The sequence below is a fragment of the Rhinolophus ferrumequinum genome, chromosome 11, assembly GCF_004115265.2.
Source record: "Rhinolophus ferrumequinum isolate MPI-CBG mRhiFer1 chromosome 11, mRhiFer1_v1.p, whole genome shotgun sequence".
Lineage (NCBI taxonomy): Eukaryota > Metazoa > Chordata > Mammalia > Chiroptera > Rhinolophidae > Rhinolophus > Rhinolophus ferrumequinum.
The window spans coordinates 25,012,610-25,034,310 of NC_046294.1; positions in this window are offsets into that span (position 1 = coordinate 25,012,610).

Below are 21,701 nucleotides of genomic sequence, written 5' to 3' on the forward strand. Positions count from 1 at the left end.
TATATGTACTTTACAATGTTATTGACCAGTTTTATAATCTAAGTTATAAAAAGCTCGTAGTTAAAAATATTCAAAAGGGACAAGAATATAAGGTGAAAAGAATCATAAGGATTCCCTTGTGAATCCCCAGAACCCCTTTCCACAAGTAACTACTGTCAACAAAAATTACATCTATTTAAAGCAAAAATTGAACAGTGAGTGCAGATCTGAAATACAGAAGTCAATGGGAAGAGGCATGAGAAAACCTTGAAGAGAAGTGAATAAAAATTACGGGCCTACAGCTAACCACCCCCAGCCCACTCTCAGAACATTCCCTTATAATCACATTGCCCTTCAAATAAGGGAAATCACCCTCTTTACTCTGTGAGCACGCAGGTTCCAATAGACAGTGACACCCAACCAGGCATGCAAATTAGCGCGGGCTCTAAAAACCCAAATGAGTCAGTCAACTTGGAATTTCATACCACCTTTGGGCAGTGAGTCACAGAAGCAGCAGACACTGTTCCTGGATGTGGGGCAGGCTCTTCCTCCTCTCCTGTTACCACCCCCCCACCCCAATTCCCTTATTTAATAGTTTACTCCTTCTCATTCTCCATGCTTTAGTTTAAATGTCACCTCCTCAGAGAAGATATGAATTGGCTTTGCTAAATTGGTATAGCCACCTCCTTATTCTCTATCGGCATCCCTGATCATATTCTTGGAAGCTCTTATACCATTCGTAATTTTTTATTTATATATTTATGCCTGACCCCTCCTTCCTCCCTCTCCCCAGATTGTAAACTTCACAAGAGCAGAGAGAGAGAGAGAGAGAGAGAGAGAGAGAGAGAGAGAGAGAGAGAATTTAAAACTGGCTTTGTTTATCCACTTTTCAGCCCATGACAGGTATTTAATAAATGTTAGTGTTAAAGAGATGAAAAATTTTACAAGTCCATTTTTCAGATGAAACTCTAATTTTATTAATGTTTTAGATAATGGCTGCCCTTAAATGATAGGTCCATTCATTTCTCCATTCGTTCTTTGAGTAATCAATAAACTTTTATTAAGAGCTTATTACTATTTACCAGACCCTGTTCTATAGGTGCTGGGTATAAGGTGGCCTAGCAAGGAAGACAAAATAGGCAAATATATGCACGGAGACACAATGATATGGGTAGTACAGAGTTTTAGGGGAGCACTGAGTTAGGTATCTTCTGAACTTCCTGAGAACCACAGCGGATTTTTATCTCCACCTAAGTTATCCTGTGACACACACATTCAAGCCCAACAAACTTCATAACCAAAATGGTGTTTGAGTTATCGTATAGCTATAAAATTTGTGTAAGAAAAAGATTAATAATCAACTTTTTAAAAGAGAATAGTGTAGGAGAGTGACACCATAACAAATAGGAAACCATAGGACGCAATTTCAAAGCTATCTTTGCCAAAGCAGGGTTTATAAAGTGCGTTTTTTTTCTCTCTCTCCTCCTTCCCTCCCTCCCTCCCCCTTCTCCTTCTCCTTCCTTCCATTGGACCTTTCCTTCCCTTCTTCTTTCCTACTTCTGTTCTCTCACACACAGCTTCCGACACAAGGACATGGAGAAGCAAATGTTTTCTGCCACGATGGACTTCAGCGGAATTAGCGCTCCTTGAAAGCGAATATTGTACCAGCTAATAAATGTGTTTATGTGTACACAGACATCTTTATGTATAATGCAGACGTGTCTGTGTGGGGAACATTAACATCCTGGCCATGTCATTTAGTGAGGTAGGAAGTTCAACCTAGAACTACAGATCCCCAAAGCTTTTGGAAATCTTGATACGGGAGAAGGAGGGAACTGGAGAGAGGAGGGGAGATTTCTTTAAGGGTTAGTTCTCTCTTTTTTTCTAACTCTCCTGGGCTTAACTCCTACTCTCTGAGAAACAATTCTTTTCCAACACAGCTGGGGTGGTTGTCAGGCAAGGTATCCTTGCTGAGGATAGCAGTAATCCAAAAAAGGGTCAGGCAATGAGAAGATACTGGTAAATCACAGCAACACCACGGGCGAGAGTTCCATTTTATAATAACCTGATGGCAAAACATTTATTTCAGACCCTGACACACTATTCCCAAAGAGACAAGGTAGAGGGAGTTGTTTCTCAATAATTTTCTTTATATATCAAAATATAGCCTAGAAATTAACTTGTCATATTAATATTTAAAACTATTGTTTTTTGTAAACTATCAAAGTAACTGAAGCTTAATGTAACAAAATCAAACAATACAAAAATATGTAAAGTAAAAAGTTAAAGTCTAGCTCTCTCCTCTAATGCCACTCCCAAAAGTAGCACTGTCCAATAAAAATATAATATGAGCCATATAAGTAATTTAAAGTTTTCTAGTTAGCCACATTTAAAAAAAGTAAACAGGAACAAGTGAAATTAATTTTAATTATATATTTTATTTAACTTCATGTATCCAATACATTATTACTTCAACATGTAAGCAATATTATCAAATTATTCCTGAGATATGAAATTGTTATTGAGTTAAAAAAAATTTTTTTGTATTGGCTTCTAAATCTGATATGTACTGTACCCTTATGACACATCTCAATCTGTTTGCCAAATTTTCACTGAAAATACTTGATCTATACTTAGATTTCATAAAACATGAACTTGAAAAAGTAGAATCGCATTTCCAAGTTGTTGAAAACATACTTAAAAGTTTTCCAGTAATTGAATGAAGTACCAGTTTTTAAATTAAATACGAAGTAATTAAATAAATAAATTGAAGAATCTAGTTCCCTCAGTTGCACGCGCCCTCATTTCAAGTGTTCAGTAGCCAACATGCCGCTAGTGACTTACTTCCATATTGGATTGTGCAGCCCTAGAGGGAACCACTATTATAAGTCTGGTGTAGAAGCTTCTTAATCTTTATTATATGCATATACTTACAATATATAATTGAACAATATCTATCCCACAATCTGGATTTCATTTCTGAAAAATGTAATCATGCTATATATCTTACTCAACAATCTAATTTTTTTCACTTAAAATTATATTTTGGATATTTTTTCCTTTCAGTACAATGGATCTGCCATTCTTTATATGGTTGTGTAGTAGATTTATTTAACACTTCCCCTACTAAGGCACACAGCCACCGTTTTTTGATGTTTTGCAATTATAAAAAATCCGTGTTTGCATACTTAGGTTAGTATTTCCATAGGATACAGCCCAATAATTGACACTCTGAAAAAATCTGAAAGCTAATGCTCAATTAACCCTTCCAAATGGCTGTGCCAGACTTTATCCTACACTCTCTGCTGGCATTCCTCTCCAGCATCTATGGATGTTCCAAATGCCAGAATCATAAAACATCAGAAAGAAAAGATTAGGGTCATTATTCAGTCCTTTTATGTTATGACGAGGAAGATCAAGCCTAAGCTCTGGGAGGGCCACACAGCATGTTTGTGGCCAAGCTGGGCAGCTAGCTCTTTGATTCTGCTTTGGTCCCCAATGCGCACATGCACGGAGGAGCCTGGCAGAAGCTTTCCAGGCATCCCGGGAAGGTCGTTCTTCCTCCAGCTCACCGGCCCCCCCTGCTCCCTGCTCCCTGCTGTAGCATTCATTATCAGCGTGCCTTTCAATGGAGCATCACATTGCGCCTCAGTAAACAAGGAGCAGAAGCCAAGGGAGATGTGCCTTGACATTTGTATCCAAAATTGAATTCAATCTGCTCAAATGCTCGCTACAATTTCAAAGTGTGCCTTTCCTGCCTCCCTTCTGCTCAGCACAGCTAAGTCATAGACCGGGCAGAAGGGGAAAAAAGTAGGTGTTTTGTTTCATGCAGAAATAACTGCACTGTTCAGCAGTTCCTGGTAGGCCAGCTCAGAAACATTTACTTTGGGAGGATAGAAGCAGAGGGCATGAAGGTCTTTTGGGAGAAGGTAGCTCCTTTAGCCACCCTGGAGCTGGTGGTGCTGGTGGGATACTAGAGGCATCTCACGTGCCAGCAATATGGGCTTCCCCTGAGGATTGTATTCCTCCCTTACATTTCCCTACTTTACAGAGCCCATAAACATGAATGCTACCTCATGGAATTCTTGTGAAGTCTGCTCCATCCTCAAATGTCACTGGTGACAAAGCCGGGGTGGAAACCATCTCTCCTGACTCCATCTCCAGAACATTTCCTGCTCCCCATCACTCAGTCCCTGGCCCCATTCCACACCCTGCATAGCCACAGGGGTCTGATTCCTCTGTTCTCTGCCTGCTGTCTACACCCTTAGCCCAACTTCATTACAAGCATTAAAAATACGAACCCATTTGCCTATGCTACACTTTTATCTATTTTTCAAAAAATCAATTCAGACATTTTAGTTCTATTTATTTTTTTCTTCCTCCCTCGTCTTAACACCCCTCCTTTCTGCCCAATTAGAACACCTTCTTCACATACTGGCACCAAAAAGCCAAAATTCGGGTAGAAGTCTCCTGTTTTGCTACATGTTGCCAAATAGTTCATACTCCTATGCCTGGTGCATAATTTTGTCCTGGTTTTTATTTTCCTGATGTTTCTTTTTATGGTAAGAAAGGAAAGAGGTACCACAGTAGGAAAAGATGGGGATGAGGAGAGCAGAAATGCAAGATAAAGATTTATTTCATGTTGTACGAGCATGTCATTACAAGGCTTCTGACTTTGTCACCCTTGGCACATCCTCACCCTCCGTATGCAATTCATCAGCAGGCCTTGTTGACTTAACCCTCAGCAAATCCTACTGAAAGTCCACCAACTTCTTCCATTTTGACCATCTTCATCCTAATTCTATCTTCCCCCAATTAGCTTCTGTCAAGTTGTACCCACTCTTGCCTGTGTCCCATGAGTGTTCCATGCTGCAGACAGAATGACTTCATGCTGAACCCTATAGGAAATCATAGTAACAATCATTATCACCATATTAAAATTTGTTGAGCACTTCCTATGTGACAGGTGCTATTTTTAATGCTTTAATGTCTAAGTCACTTAATCTTTAAGATTAAGTAGATATTGTTACTCTATTTTAGAGGTAGATATTATTACTCTCATTTAGAGGATGAAAAGATTGAAACACAGAAATGTATGTAATTTGCCCAAGCACACAGAGCAATTGAGTGACAGAACCAGTTCAGGAATGCAAATGGAAAAGAATTATCAAGAAATATCCAAGGTAATTAATATTTATATATGGCAATGCAGAGGGGTTGCAATGCCAGAGATGTAAGTTGTTGTACAGAGCCCCAAGGATGGCAGGAGAGTTGTATCTCATTGATTGATTGGGAGTAGCTACTTGGACTGCTGGGTTGAGAAAGACTTGAGGCTGCATCTGGGCTCAGTGTGAACTGTGAGGAATTAAAAATGTCTGTCCTGGGCCAGGTCCTGGCTAGAAGGGGGATTATATTTGTTTTCCTATTGCTGGTGCAATAAATTATCATAAATTTAGTGGTTTTAAAATAACACAAATTTATTACCTTATAGTTATGGAGATCAGAAGTCCCCAGTTTGGTCCTCATTAGGCTAAAAAAAATCAAGGTGCTGGCAGGATTGCAATTTCTTTCTGGAGTCTCTACTGGAGATCCGTCCCTTAGCTTTTTCAGCATCCTGGGCTGCCATCATTTCATTGGCTTGTGGTCCCAATCCAGGAATTGCATCATTCTCACTTTGCTTCTGCAGTGAAATCTCTCTCTCTCACCCTTCTACCTCCCCCTTTCACATTAAAGGAACTCTTGTGATTACATTGAGCTCACTGATAATCCAGGATGATCTCCTCATCTCAAGATCCTTAATTTAATCACACCTGTGAAGTCTCTTTTCCCATGTAAAGTAATATATTCACAGATTCCAGGGATTAGGATGTGGACATCTGTGGGAATGCTGGCATTATGTGGTGAGAGTGGTCCCCTGGAACAAGACTCTAGCCCTGTGGGCACAGGGACTTTAGTCTTACATGCTTTTGTATCTTTCATGTCTACAATAGGTATGCAAATCTTTGATGAATGAATAAATGAAACAACTGATTTTAAAAGTGCACAGAATAATAGAGTGTCTGTCTTAGGAGTATAAGGAATGCCGCCATTTTAACATGGACATTTAGGGGAATCATTTTTTAATCTTAATGTGGTCCCCACAGTTCAGATAATGCCAGAATGAATGCAGTCACTGAGGTTAGTATTAACCAGATCTCAGTGCTGAATGAATTTTTGGATTTGTCAGTTGTCTTAATCAGTTTGGGTTGCTGTAACAAATCACCGTAGACTGGGTGACTGCAAAACAACAGAAATATATTTCTCACAGTTCTAAAGGCTGGACATCTGAGGTCAGAGTGCTAGCACCGTCCAATTCTGGGGAGAGTCCTCTTCCAGGTTGCACACTTCCAACTTCTATTTATATCCTCCCACAGTGACAAGACAGCAAGCTACCTCTCTGGCTAAGGGCACTAAGCCCATCTGTGAGAGCTCTGCCTTAATAACCTGGTTACATGCCAAAGGCCGCACATCCTCATACCGTCCCACTGGGGATCAGGATTTACACATACAAATTTGGGGTGGGGGAGAGCAAACATTCAGTCCATAGCACCAGTCTTTTATTGACATCACCGCCTTTTAATTGCACCAGAGGGCAGAGGTCTGAGAAGAAGTGTGTAGAATCCATTTACTCCTACAGAAGATGGTGGGAAGGAGGGACGAGTTGCGAGCCCAGCAACGGCGTTAGCCTTCCAGGGGGAGAATCTCTCTCCTTTCCCACATGTAGCAGTTATGCCTGAAGCAGCACCACTCTGAATCCCAGAGAGTCAGCTCTTGCAGGAGCTCCCAATCCGCTTGGGATTTAGTTCAAGATTCTTAGTAGGATCTACGAGGTTCCCCCTGCCCTGACCCCTTGCCTACCTCTCCAGCCTGGCATCTCGCCCCTCACTCCTCCAGTCACAACCAGCCTCCAAGGCTAACTCCTTCTGCCTTGGGGCCTTTTGACATGCTATTGCCTGATTATGAATACTCCTGTTACCTTCTTTTGCCCAGTTAATTTCTATTTATCCTGGGGCTCAGCCTAAAATCGTATCCTCAAACACATTTTTTTTTTTTTAACCTGCAAATCTAAATCAGTGCTCCTTCCCCACTCAGATCATAAAAATGAAATCGGGTCAGGAACTTGGGGCCTGGACTTACACAGCTTGACACTGAATTCTAAGTCTACCACTCACCAGCTCTGTGACCTTGGGCAAGACGTGTAGACCTTCATACCACTATTTCTTCATCTTTAAAATGGGGCTTTGTGAGAATTAAATGAGATATTCCACGTAGAAAGTTTGGAAGAGAGCCTGTGCTATCAGTTTCAACTCTTATTTTCCTTTATAGCATTTATCCAAATTGTAATTATAAAATTACTTTTGATACTAATTGTTAAATATCTGTTTTCCTACATAGAGTATTTTCTACAGCAGCAAGGCAGTGTCTGTCTTATTCTCCACTGTACCTGCAGTGCCCTGCACACAGCCTGCCATGCTGTGTGCCTTCAATCGATATTTCTTGAATGGATGGATGGATGAACATATTACCTGTTCCTGGGCTGGGTCCCATGAAAAAGTGTCAGAAAATCATCAATCTTATTAAAGAACACTACCTGGAAATTTTTGCTTGTCATATTCTAGTCTAAAATTAGATGCCACATTCACTGTCTCTCCCTTTCTAGGACCCCCCCCTTTAAGGGTCTGTTCTCCCGTAGGGCCATGTGACGCTCATTGCCGGGCAGATTTATGAAACATCTCAACAGACGCTTACATTCCATATGTTACCATTTACACATTCCTGCGAGGATCAAGGTGCACAATGGCATGCTTGCCAATAGCTGCATTTCTCACGTGAACGTTCCCATAAACCCTCTTCCCAGCTCGTTTTACTGATACATTATAATATACTTTTATAAACAAGTTTTTCAATGTCATGAATGAATGCTTCCTAATTTCCATTTTTAGAGGATTGCAAGTCTAGAAAGGGCAACGAGAGGTTTCTTTAGTCTAACCACTTCCCCAGGCCAGAAATCTATCTGAACCATCCTAGCAGATGTCCAAGGAAACAGGGTAACAACATTTTACAGTGAGTCTCCCAAGCTCTCTCTGGTTCTTCCTTCCTTAGGTCTCAAGGATACTATGGCTATATATGTTAATTGTGTATTTTTTACTCTAATTATACTTGAAGTCCTAGAAAAAGTTCCCTTTGCTAGAAAATATCCAACAAAATTGCCAAATCTAAATGGCCACCGTTAAGCCAGTTCACATCAGTGGAAACCTCCCACGGAGTGTTTGCTTCTTGGCAAGGAGGCTGACCAACATCAGTCTTCCTATGCCTTCATTTTCATTCTGACCTGAATTGTCAGTCAAGCTCTGTCTTTACTCCATTTGTCAAAACACCATTGTTCTCTCCCCTCCTTATGGTAGTTTCATTTTTATTGTTTAAAGATCATAAGTCAGATCAGCCTTAGGTTGATGGAAGCAGATCTCATGGACTGTGCCGTCTAGTTTGTGGCTGAGAGCCATCTTTGGTGTTCAACAGACCATGGAAAACATCTCATGCCAACCAACTTTGGCTCCATCGTTGGACTACAACCCACAACATAATTTCTGTCACTAACTGTTCTATGCCAGAGCTACAACTTATTGGATGGTGATTTCTACAACAGGACATTCTCTTCTCCACCTATAATATCTTCATGTAAAATAATAAGCTCTTTAAGAATAAACATATCATTTCTTCTCAGAGAAATACCTGGTAAGTCTTTTCTGAAGAGTCTGCAGGCCCAAGCTATTATTGCAAAGACAAACACTACTGTGTTTCCCTGATAATAAGACTGGGTCTTATATTAACTTTTGCTCCAAAAAACGCATTCGGGCTTATGTTCAGGGGATGTCATCCTGAAAAAAATAATCCTGGGGCTTATTTTCTGGTTAGGTCTTATTTCCAGGGAAACGTTGTAGTGCTAACCTAGGCCTATCATATTCAACAGCAATTTTTATGTGAGGATAGTATAACTGAGACATTTTTAGACGCTGAGTAGAAATACTATAATTTTGGATGTTCCCAATATCATGAATTGTTTTTCTCCCCATCTCTAATGTGATTTGCCCAGAGAATGTATTTTAAAATAGAATTTAAAATTCAATACTTATGTTAGATTGGGCTCTAAATGTCACTTAAGAGAAAAGTGATTTCTCCAACAGTGGATACGTAATTCCTTTTTCTGTGTCTATAAATTGTCATTCTAAAATAGTTGTTGGGACAATTTATTTAATAGATTGATTCTTTTTAACAAGGATTATTGGAAATTGAACAGGGCAGCCTAGGAGACTAAGGAAGAGAAGATCCTATCAACTTCCAGAGAGAAAAAGCTAATTTCATATATGGGCTCAAGAATCAGAATGGCTTTGGATTTCTCAACAGCAATGCTAGAAGCTAGAAGGCAAAGAGTAATGACTTCAAAATTCCAAGAGAAAAATAATTTCTAATCTATAATGATATAGCCAGCCAAATGTCAGCCAAGAAAAGACTAGAATAAAGTCATCTTCAGACATATTCAAGTTATTATTTATTATTATTATCCTGTGCCATTGCTAGCTTGCCAAGAGCTGCCCACTCTTCAAAGGGGCCAAATGACGCAAATGGCCTGGATGCCACCCTCATAAGCCTCTCAGCCTCACTTGTGAATCCTGAAGGGAGGTGAAAGAAAACTGAACCAAGTAGGGAAGCTCCGTGCCCGGCCCCTAAAGCATGGCTTGGTTTGAGAGGGCTGATCTTGCTTTTTGGGTTCAGCCCTGATGGGGAAGGTGGGGCATCCTCTGGCAGCTGGCTCCAAGTTTCACCCACAATCCTTAGTTCATGACCACTGTGCTCTTTGCCAGAGATAAATGGGAAACTGGAAACAAGATGCATTTCTGAGAAAAGTTGTGATTCCAAATACCTGACGGAGGATTCGTGCCTGTCTTCCTAAGGAACTCGGCCAGGCAGAGCTTTTGAGCATATGACTCCCCTGCCTGGGATATTTAACCCCTCTTCCTACCAACATGTGAGAAGCTCCAGGAAGTCCACCTTGATGGAGTTCTTCTTTTAGTGTAAGTGGAAGGTGCCAATTTGCCCCTGTGAAGCCATCTTCCTTTTTTATTTGCAATATTCCTTTAGCTCAAGACTTCAGGATTGTTGTGTGATGGGGAGTGAGTGGGATAGATGGGAGGGGAGGTGTAAAAACAAATTGCTGTTGCGGGACAAGGTAAAAGTGAGAAGGGCCAGCTCAGCATATGTCAGAAATGTGTATGTGTATGTGATGTGCATATGTGTGTATGTGTGTGAGATGTGTGTGTGTGTGTGTGTGTGTATGTATTTTAGAATGACAATTTATAGACACAGAAAAAGGAATTACTTCTCCACTATTGGAGAAATCACTTTTCCCTTAAGCAGCGTTTAGAGCCCAATCTAACGTACGCATGCACAGCAAACATACATAAGAGCTTCTGGGTTTATGAAGGTATTTTCTTCTTTGTATGATCATCAGAAATGGCCTTGTTCTGAGATTTTTTTGAGAGCTACTTTATTAAAAACCTGAGTGAACCTTTCAGTAGAGCTGCCTCCTTCTTTATTTAGACACAATATTGATGTGCTTGAACATTCCACCTCTGCTCTCTATTCAGTCCTGGCATATGAAAATTCAAGTTTGGAAAGAGAGAGAAAGAAAGAGAGGGGAATGAATCAGAAAGGGGGGAAAAATCCCAAACCTTGGGATTCCTTGAAATAGCAAATTATTTTTCTAACTCCCCCACAGTGCATTGACACTATTATTCACTGTGTTTAACAACAACAAAATAATTTCAGGGACACAGGCATTGTATAAAGTAGGGAATGCCAGAATTTGATACAAACAGGAAGTGGGTGGGTCAGAGTTTAGATGACACTATGGTGGAAACAGATTCTGTGGCAAAAGCAATTTAACTTTATTTTGGCCTGTGGATCTTGTCATGATTGGGCTGGACAATAAGTTTGATTCTGAAAATAAGCTATGCCAAGTGGATGCCCAATGTTTATCCACACTACTTCCTTTCAGAATTCTGATGCTTTACTGCAAAAAATGATGAGTGTTGCTCTGGCTACACCACATTCTCCATGGCTCACGCTGGGCAATCCAAACCTCCCAGCATCTATTTCCTCATCTCAGAAATGGTGATAATAACCTCTAATTAAAATGGTTGTTATGAGAAGTAGAGAGAATGTATGAGAGAGCCTAGGTACTCAGTAATGATGGCTAATAATAATAATAAATATTATTATGAAAAGAAGAGAAGGAGGAGGAGGAGGAAAGAAGGCGAGAAGGAGGAGGAAAGCTAATTCTAATTATATAAAAAAGTCACCCCACAGACCCATCTGGGGACATGGAGTGATTTTATAGTATGCTTGAAAGTAATCTTATTGAACATTCTCTTAAATAAGCTTGCTAATTTTCCTGATGGGATTATTTGTCTCTAAGCTTCATCATTTTATTCTGTTTTAATTATACAATATTTTAGGTCTGACATCAAAAAGTTCATCATCTGTTTTTATCTTTCTCAGCCTCATCCACATCCTTGGTTACTGTTGCCAGGTACCCTGGGGTCACCCAAAGTACTTTTGTTCTAGAGACTTTTCAAAGTAAGCCAACCCAGCAGTTTAGAAAACTTCTCTTCTTTGTAGACAAAAATACATTAAAACAACCAAGGGAATGATACTCTCCAGGATAATTATTTTTAATGACTTATTGGACACGTTTGAAATGCTTTTCAGGTCCTTTGGGAGTCAAAGTAGGAGAAAATCTCTTTTGTTTTATTTTATTTTACGTCTTAGAACTTGTTTGGTAAATGTCTGTGATGTTTGCACATTGTGTAACACCCCACAAACACTCATACTTCAACCCCACCCCCAAATGATGTTAGGATTTCATCAGTAACAAAAATACAGGGTAGAGAGGATTAAAGGTTTTTTTGTGGCTTTCTCATTATCTTCCCGTGATTATGCTACTAAAAGCAGCTCTAAAATCTTGCATTTTGGGGTTCTATCAGCCAATCTGTCACTTCAGTTCAGTTCTAAACCAGAAGAGCTCCCCCTTGGGGTTTCCTTGTTGCTAAACCTCTACTGAGGTATCATTGACTAATTTCAGCAAAAAAATGCTGTCAGCATCCTAGATATCTTTACATGTTGGGCCTCTGTAACATACAATGATGCCTTCTTAATTTTAACAATAGTGTGATTAGCTAATTATTTACAGACCCACCAGAGGCCTTCTCTGTAAAACTTAATGCCTTTAGTTGGCCTGATTACCATTGAGAGGAACTGAAGAGGATTCTTGGACCTGGTGTAAGGGTTATTACAAGGATACTTTTTAGAGCAGAACTTCCACATTCTGTTTCAATTGTGAACGAGTCCTACAGCATAGCCCGACTATGAGCAACTGGAGAGCAAGGACTGTGTATCTCCAGTGTGGTTATTGGGCTTGTAGTAGGTACTAGGTAAGTGCAAATGAGTGAACGCTGTTACAGAAAGATCACTCTCATCTCCCACAGGCCTGGCCTTAGGGAAAGCTCTGCCACTAACTAGCTGTGTAATTATGGGCTACTCAGCTAATGTCTTATCTGGAAAATGAGGGGTAAGACTAGATGCTCTTTAAAGTCCCTTGCAGCTGTAACCTGCTGCAAACTGCTGATCGACCCTAGAGAGAAATTATCTTATGTATCCCAGGTGAACTGAATAATACCTGGGAAAGCACCATATTGAGTTAGGAAAAGGAGATGATGAAGAACGTCTTTGTAAGTAATATTTAGATTCCTCTTGCCCTCAAATGATTACTTAAAACATGTACAACATTTCTTTAAAAATGAAGACGGCCAGCTGTCCTAAATATTCTCATCTTTTGAAAACGGTTCTATTGATGGACTTTAGAAGGGAACAGCAGTCTCTCTGAGCATGTGACACATCTGAGATGAGCAGGTGGATTTTTTTTTTTAATCTGGTTTTCAAACACAGAGATAATCAAGGAGCAGCTTTGACATTGTCCACCCACCTTAGATCCATTTGTGATAGGGATAATTAGAACCGTGCTCAATGAATCCAGTTGCCTTAAGGAAATAGGGCAAAACTAACCTAACAGATGTTCGTGCTTATCCAATAATAATAATGATACACTGTGTTTATTTGGAACACAGCTAAATTGTTCCTGCTGACTCTGAGGTCCCAGTGCAAAATCCTGGATTCAGATCCTGTGGATTTATCACACCCACAGGAGGACATTGGCTTTCCAATCCTCTGAATGGATTATCCTCTTGCATTCGAGTGGCCTCATCCTTTTCAAAAGATAACATCTTGTTTCTCTGGCTTGAATTTCCCTCGACTTCTTTCAAAACACAATTTGTGAAAACAATGTGTGAGAACACATGACAATGGGAAGTGCTCAGCGGGAACACCGCAATAAATATGTCAGGTATATACTAGCTGATGCTATTTATTTGGTTCTTAAGAAGAAAGTATTGGGATACGATAAATTACAATCATTTTTCAGCATCTCAGATTTCTCCAGCAACGCATATATGTTGGCAGACCTTAGTGGATCGTGCTAATTTATTTGTGAATCATCAAAGGAAAGAATAAAATATATGTCTCCAGGCAATGGAGTGGAGTGAGAATGAACTGGGAAACCGAATTGGGCAGCAGCAATATTTTCCTACGCCAGAAGTAAACATGTCAACATGGTGAGGAGGGTTTTGTCCCACTCCTGGCTGAACTTTGAGGAGTGAGATGGCTAATGTCGAGGGACCCAGCTTTGTAGTCCTTTCTCACAGAGCATTCCATGATTCACGAAAAGGACAATCTGCAGCGTGACATGGTGAACTAGGTCAGAATAATATTTCTTAATGGTGATTCTTACAATGTCCTATTAATTATAGCAGTGGTTCAGAATTTTCTGTGCCTTGATAGGTTGTATTTTTACGTAGGCACCCATTTTTTAAATTTAATGTGATATAAAACTGTGTTCCAAGGAATCTCTACTATGTTAAGTGTGGAAAAATGACGTGGGGGAGTGGAAGAAAAATATGTGCCTATCCATATATACACCACAAGCCGGTATTCAAAAGATGATCTTTGTGAACATAAAAGTTTATGCTGCCTTTGATTTGTGTGATTGAAAAAAACCACACACAACAACTAGCAATATTTAGGAATCTTGGAGCATAACATCAGAGCAGAAACGGTTTGCCCTAAATTTGCGTGTACTCTCTGGCTTTCTCTCTTACTGCTCCACTTGGATTCTCCTCTTTTCTAGCTAAGTTGGTTTAGCTATAATTCTCCTTGTGGATTGCATTCCTTACAACATGCCTCGCCTCCTCTTACCTGCCTATTTCTGTTCCCACCATTTTTTGAGCCAGAGGAGAGGCATTCTCCAGCACCACTGGGTGAGGGTGGGGAATCTAGCTCAAGGTCCCCTCCTCCATGAAGCTTTTTTCTTTTTTACCCCAGCTAGAAATGATCTTTTCTTCTACTGAGAGTTCTGTGATGTGTCCGATCTCTTCTACTGGCCGGGTTTCTCAACCTCAGCACTATTGACATTTTAAGCTAGATAATTCTTTGCTGTGGGGGGACTGCCCTGTTTAGCAGCATCGTGGGCTTCTACCCACTGGATGCCAGTAGCATCTACCTTCCTATCTGCCACCAAACTGTGATGATCACCAATGTCTCTAGCCATTTCCCGATGTCCCCTGGGTGGGGGGCTGAATCACCTCAGTGAAGACCCACTGCCCTAGGGCTCTCACAAAATCAGATGGCAGATTCTGGAGAACAAAGGTCAGGTTCTTAGCAATGTTTTGTTTCATGTTCAAAATTATTGGGCGATTAACGAATAAAAGATGTTTTTTTTAAATTATCAGTTGGGAGTTTTTGAAAATGAACATATTACGTTAATCTGAATGAGGCTAGACACCCAGAAAACTACCAAAAGGCACTACATTATTGCCTCTCTTATCTTAGAAAAAGCTTTAACAGGACTATAACTTTAATACTATACCATTTAGTTCAAATGAGAAACCCCCAGTCGGAGGATGTCTCTTGTATTTTTTGAAACATTATTGTTGACGTGACTAACCATCATCTGATGATCCTATTAGAAGGGCCACTGAGGTAGGTTCCTCTTAGAGTTTAGTGCTAGAAAAGTTTGTCTCTTCTGAAAAACTGGGTTTCTTCCTTCTATTATACAATGAGAAATATGTAACTAATTTTATTCTCCCTTTTTGACTTGGCTGTAAGGAAGCTCAGAAAGAAGTTTTATGCTCAATTACATAATTACCTCATCTTTTGATTTCTAATATTAACCCAATCTCTCATTTTTTCTTCTTTTCAATTAGCCTCTGACTCTTGTCTTTTACCTCCGCTCTAGTGGCTTTCTTAAATCTGCCTTTTTTATAAAATAAAATGTTAAGCTAGTGGAGTCCTTATCATTTACCATCAAAACCAGGACACTTTTGGGAGTAAAAGGAGAGCAATTAATAATTAAGCTGGGACAACAGCTTAAACTGAGACTGTCCTGGGCAAAATCAAAATGTAGGGTCACTATAGAAATAAATAATAAATATAACAGTTATTCCATTCCCAGGTTGGAGATAATTAAAGATAAACATGTGCCCTAAATAGAGAGTCAAAGTTATGTGCTTTTTATTCATCATGTGTCACATCTGTTGATTAGAGTTGAATATTTATTATCTCTTGGGAAATTTTGTAATTAGCCTGTTTCAGTAGAGAAAAAAAATCTTGGGCTTTCTTAAATGTATTTTATTTCTACCAAATTGAAGGGGGGTGGGAATCCTTTAGATCTGGAACAGTGATCACAATAGAAGTTTCATTTGTTTGTGATTTATGGACACTTGGAATAAATGCACTATTGAGGAGTATCAGATTTCTAGTGACTATCTTGTTTTTCCTAAGCAACTTTTCATAAACTTTTGTAATATTTTGAGCAACTAGCTGATACTATGTTCGAGCCTGTTTACAAAGCTATTAATAAATGCTATGTGGCAACTCCAGGAAGAGAGTCAAACTGCTTTTTCTCTCCATTGGCTGGAAACAGTTTCCTGCTTATTTTGAAAAAACATGGGATTACCAAAGTCCTTGATATACGCTCGATATTTTGTAGAGAAATTCAGTGAAAATAAATGGGATTCTAATTTTTAATCTAAAAGGCTCATAGTCAAAAAGAAAACTCATTGTCAATGCCTTGATTGCAAAGTCTTTCATATATGAAAGAGAGTTTACAAAAAGATGGGAATTTGTTTTTGTTCATGCTCACATTCAAGTTCTTTTTAAATTTTTTTTTTTTACACATTCATGTTCTTGCTGGTTGATCTGTTTTTTAAGTTGGTTCATATTCTCTGATTAGACAAATTGAAATTTCAATAAATATTATTTATTGATTTCTAATTATATCCAGGTACCATGTAGGCATTTTACATGTGTCATGTTAATTTGTTCTCAAAATAACTAATTGAGGTGATGGTATCATTAGCCCCATTTTACAGTTATGAAAATTAAGGTTCAGAGAGAGTAGTCACCCAAAGTCATACATAAAATAAGTAGCAGAGGAGGACTTAATCCCCAACCTTCTGATCCCTAAGCCCTATTCTTCCTACTGTTCTGTACTTCCAGGGTAAACAACTATCAGTGGGAAGCATATGGCTCAGCTCTGAGCCCAGGAAGATGGCCAGGAAAGGGTAACAATAACAGTAACAGCAACACCCAGGTAGCATACATTCCATGCCAACTATGCTCCGAAAGTTTACATGTATCTCATTCAATTCTCACAACAGCCCCGTGAGAAAGGTACCATGCCCATTTTACAAATGAAGACATATGAGAGCAAGCAGCGTACCCCAGCACTCCCAGTGGTATTCCTCTCCACAGTTAGTTCCCGTATTACCGATCATCCAGATGGTTCTCTGCTAATTGCCCAGCCCTTCGCAATGTTCAAATCACTCTCTATGCTTTATTCTATTTTTACTATCATCTTTGTTTTATAGGTAAGGGTATTGAAAATTCAAGAGCTTCAGTTATTTCCCCAAGGCCATGGTCATTGGTACAGACCAGATTTGAGCCCTGGTATTTTTAATACTTAGTCCAGGAGTCTTCATTCTGGACCAGGCTGCACACCTGAAATGCTACTGTGAGAACACTGCAATCCTAAACTTTTCAAGCTGAAGTTAACCGATAGCCTCTGTACTACAAGGAAAGGATCTAGGCTTGATTTTGAAGCAAAAGCCATGTGTGTCCTGTTTGAGGACCTAGGTATAGGACAAAATGATTTCAATCTACATCACGGTGGCAATAAACTTGCTTAAGGTCAGACTCTTTGGCAAAGGGCTTCTCTTCCTGCCCTTCTCCCTGATTCAACAAGAACAAAGATTGCTTTCTACCTTACCTCGTACCAGTGTCGATACTAAGTCTAGAACTCATCAATCAATTAAAAGCAAAGAAAAAATGGTATCTATGTCAATATAGTAGGTAACAGCTACAATTTATTGAGTGTTTCCAATGGGCTAAGTAATTTACATGCTTTGCCTCATCTAGTTCTCACAACTTGAACAGGTGCTGTTGTTATTTTCATCTTAAAGAGGAGAAAATTGAGTTTTTCAGAAGTTAAGTAACTTTCATAGTCACTCAGCTGGTAGTGGCAATTTTAACCCAGCTACATCTAAATAGCTGCCCTCCTGATTCCATAAAGTCCAGCTGCCTTGTAGGCAGAGATTTATCCAGACCAAGCATTTCAAATCCTTCAAACCCATCCTGCATCTGGACAGTAGGGTGAGATACTTACTAAACACATAAAAACATGGCAGTATGGATAGAAGATGTAAGAAATGAGGGCTAAGTTGCCCCCATTTTCATCTCACCTTAAGTCATTCTCTGGTCTAGCAGGTCTTTTTGTTTCTTTAGAGCAGTTATCACCATCTGAAAGTATCTGACTTGTTTGCTTAGAACTTGTCATTCCTACTGAAATGTAAGCTCTGTGAGAGCAGGGCAGAACCTGTCCTGTTATTGGTGTATTCCCAGTCCCCTACCACAATGCATGACACATAGGAAGTGCCAAAAAATAGTGGCTGCATGCTGAATGAATTGAGAGCACTGAAAGGATGAGGATGCCCCTGCTGAAAATAAAGGGGGACAATTCCTCTTCTCTAGTAGACTCTTTGATTTAAAAAAAGAAAAGAAAAAGCTTTGGAACAATCATTTCTAAAAGGCAAAAAATGGTCTGATTTACCAAGTATTACGGACAGCTGTGATGATCTTTGCGATCCTTTGCTCCTTAAACATTTTGTTTGATTTTTGTCTTGGTAAACCTCTGCTAGGAATCCTGGCAACTCCCCTTCCTCACTCCTCCACCTTTCTTCTCCTTGTCCATCTCTAGTGAATACACATCCTTCTCCTGCCGGCCAGCTGCGTATCCGTATCCGGGTTCACAGACGAAGGCCCAGGTGGCTCTTTACTAATGGCTCATCCGTTATCTGTACGAAGAACCAGTGCCTTTTCAGAGTAGATTTTTTTTGAAGCTAAACTGACCTTTGTCAAATAAAAAGGAAAAAAAAAAAAAGCATTTTCCAGAAAGCAATACCTTTTGCTCTCAATTCATCTATCTCTTCTTTCCTTATTCCTTTGCTTCCTATCAAATACATGCTGCATGACTTTCTTTTAAAATGTTGCCTACTGAATATTCAAAATGCAAAGGGTTGAGGTTTTTCCTGCCTGTCATACTTTTTGAGGCACCACAACGCTAAAAGGCTGCTCTAAAGAATATCTTCTTCCTGCCCTAACTCGGCTCCCATATTCTTAACTTAACATTTGGATATTTTTACAACATATATTCAGTTTGAAAGATAATATACCTAGTTTTATATGATAAGATACCTTGTTTCATATGAACCTTTATACACCAGGACCCTGGTGAGGGATTGACTTCATTGGGATACTTTATGGCTTAATACATCTGAATGATTTATATCTCGTTTTGTCTAAGCATTTATGCTAATAAATTTAACAGATTCCCCGGTACTGTCGGGTCCTTCCTTGTCTTCAGAGGGTCAAAGTGAGAGGAAAATAAAGCAGTGTGTTACTAAAGAAAGAAGAAGAAATTGGCCCAACCCATTTAAAACACAAAAATACAACAAAAAAAATCTGATTCCAGTTAAACTGGCGCAACAGTCAAAAAAAGAAAAGTTCTTAGATCCAGATAGATTTTTGTAATTAAGCTGTTTCTCAAAGGCAGAATCACAAAAGTGACAATATCCAGCAAGCTAATTTACTGAGGAATATTTTGGTCCTATATAATTAAATCCAGCACTGAGGAAAAATTGACAACTATTAAACTGAGAGCAGTAGGGAGAATGAAAGAGAATAAGATAAAGTCCAGTCTATGAATATGATCCATTATCTTTTATAGGTTAAAAAAACCCCACAAGAAATACTTGGAAAGAGTTTTCTAAGATGAAAAGATTTTAAGATTGTGTTGGGGGTTTTTCGTTTTACAGGTGCAGAATAAGTTGGGTGTTTTGTTTTTTTTCCTCTTGGTTTTTTCTCTTTCCCATTTTCCCCCGTTGTTTGCAAAGTTGAATCTGGGGTCAGGAGTTCTAATTGTAACCTCAGACTGGAATTCCAGATGGTGCGCTCAGGACTGGAAGCAACTCTCAGTTCATCAATTTCATGGGCCTACGTATCTGCTCTGGCCACGGCCAGGCCTCCATCCCCACTGTGGCATTAATGCAGAACAAATTGAGACATATCCTCTATATAATTAGTTCCAGAATTTAAAAAGATTTACGATATAATAATAGAGGCAGCGCTGCAGAATCCTTTCATTGGGGACTCTCTGGGAGCTCCGGGACCATTTCGCGGTGGCATCAGAACAGACGGGTAACCCTGACGGTTCCAGGCACCGCGAGCTGGGGGACAGGGGGAAATTTTGCACTGCGCACCTGGTAGTGCACACCCATCCTGGACCCCCAAACCCGGTCAGAGAATTAAGTTTGAAACGTCGATGGGGAGGATTGGTCAAAAGAAAGAGTTAATTTTCAAATTAACAGCGGAAGCGGGGTGGGGAGGTGGGGGTGGACTATAACAAAAGTCCCTCCTTTATTATTATTAGTTATTATTATTTTTTTAATTTAAAGAAGTGTAGCTGGGATTTCTACCACTAGCACGGTGTTGGAAAGCAGCCTAAGCGCCTGACCAGCGGCCCGGGGTAGGGGTAGACAGATTCTTAAGAGCTGGAGTCTGGAGTCGGAGGGGAGGAGAGGAGCAGCGGTCAGGCTATTGGAGCTGCGCGTGGATCTCAGGGCGCTGGCCCCTGCACTAGGCACCATAAAAGTCCCTGTTCCTCCCGGCGCGGGCAGGCGACCCCAGCTTTTTACAGATCGCAGCGCGTCGGTGTGTTTACTCAGTTGTCTGCAAACGGGGGTGACGCCCGTAGCGCAGCCGGGTAGTACTCGCTAGTCTGTAGGGCCGCGGCTGCAGGGCCCTGCTCTGGGCTTGGTGGGCTGCAGTTGACAGCGCGGGGTCAAAGTGAAGAGTTTATAGGTCCTCACTGCCCCCTCCCACTCAGTCGCGATTTTTTTGATCTTGCAATAATTAAGCACCTTCCAGGCCAAGATGCGCTTTACCAGTGTATCAAAGCCACATGGGTTTCCAGCCTCTCTCTCTTTCTCTTTCTCCCCCTCCCTTCCCTTCCCTCCTCTCCCCTTCCTTCCTTTATTCTCCATTCCGTTAGCTCGAGAGAGGCAGAGGGGTGGTGGTGGTGGGTAAAGCCCTGAGCTGGACGTTAAGAGACCTGGGTTTTCAGCTTGGCTTTGCCACTAACTTGCTAGTATTTTTGAACAATAATAGTAACAAAAATTGTAACGTTTATTGTGTACATAGGCCAATACAATCGTCCTTCTAATCCTCACAACCCCATATGAGGTAGGCGCAAGCATCACATTATCCCGTTTGACCAATTAGGAAACTGAGGCTCAGAGAGGCTAGTTTAGGAAATCTAGGGTTACACCGCTGTTGGTTACCTGATAGAGATGATATTACATTCATTCTCTGGCTACTAATCCCTTGCTCTTAACCACTGCACTCTACAGCTGCCTTTCCTCCCTATGTCTGGGCCTCAGTTTCCTTCTCTGTAGAGTGAGGAAATGAATTTCCATTTCTGCCAATCCGTGAAGCAAATGATCCTGTGCGCCACAGGCTTTAGCGCTGATCCCACTGGGAAGGTGGGTGAGAGAAAGCAGCGGCCAGGTTTCCGCAGTCCCTGTTTCCCCCGGACCACGGGTGGGCCTCGACCTACAAGAGGTGCAGCAGGTGAACTTTCCTCGCGGCCAGACTGTCAGCCCCTCCGACCAGCTCAGCGAGCCGATGGTAGTGCGGCGGGCGCAGCCGCCTGTGTAACCGCAGAGCTCCCGCAGAGAATGTTACCCATGAAAGGGAGCAGTGGGGAGCGTGGGGCGCCCTGCAGCCGCAGTACTTTGCGGGTTCCCCGGCATTGGCGTAGGGGCTCCCAGGGTTGGGGATGGGTAGGGGGCGTTCAGAGACTTCCTCTAGGGTGAGGTCCTCGGACCTCCCGCGGCTCTGGACGAGCAGCATTTACTTCTTCGCGCTGAGGAACTCCTTGCAAGGAACTCCTCCCACCT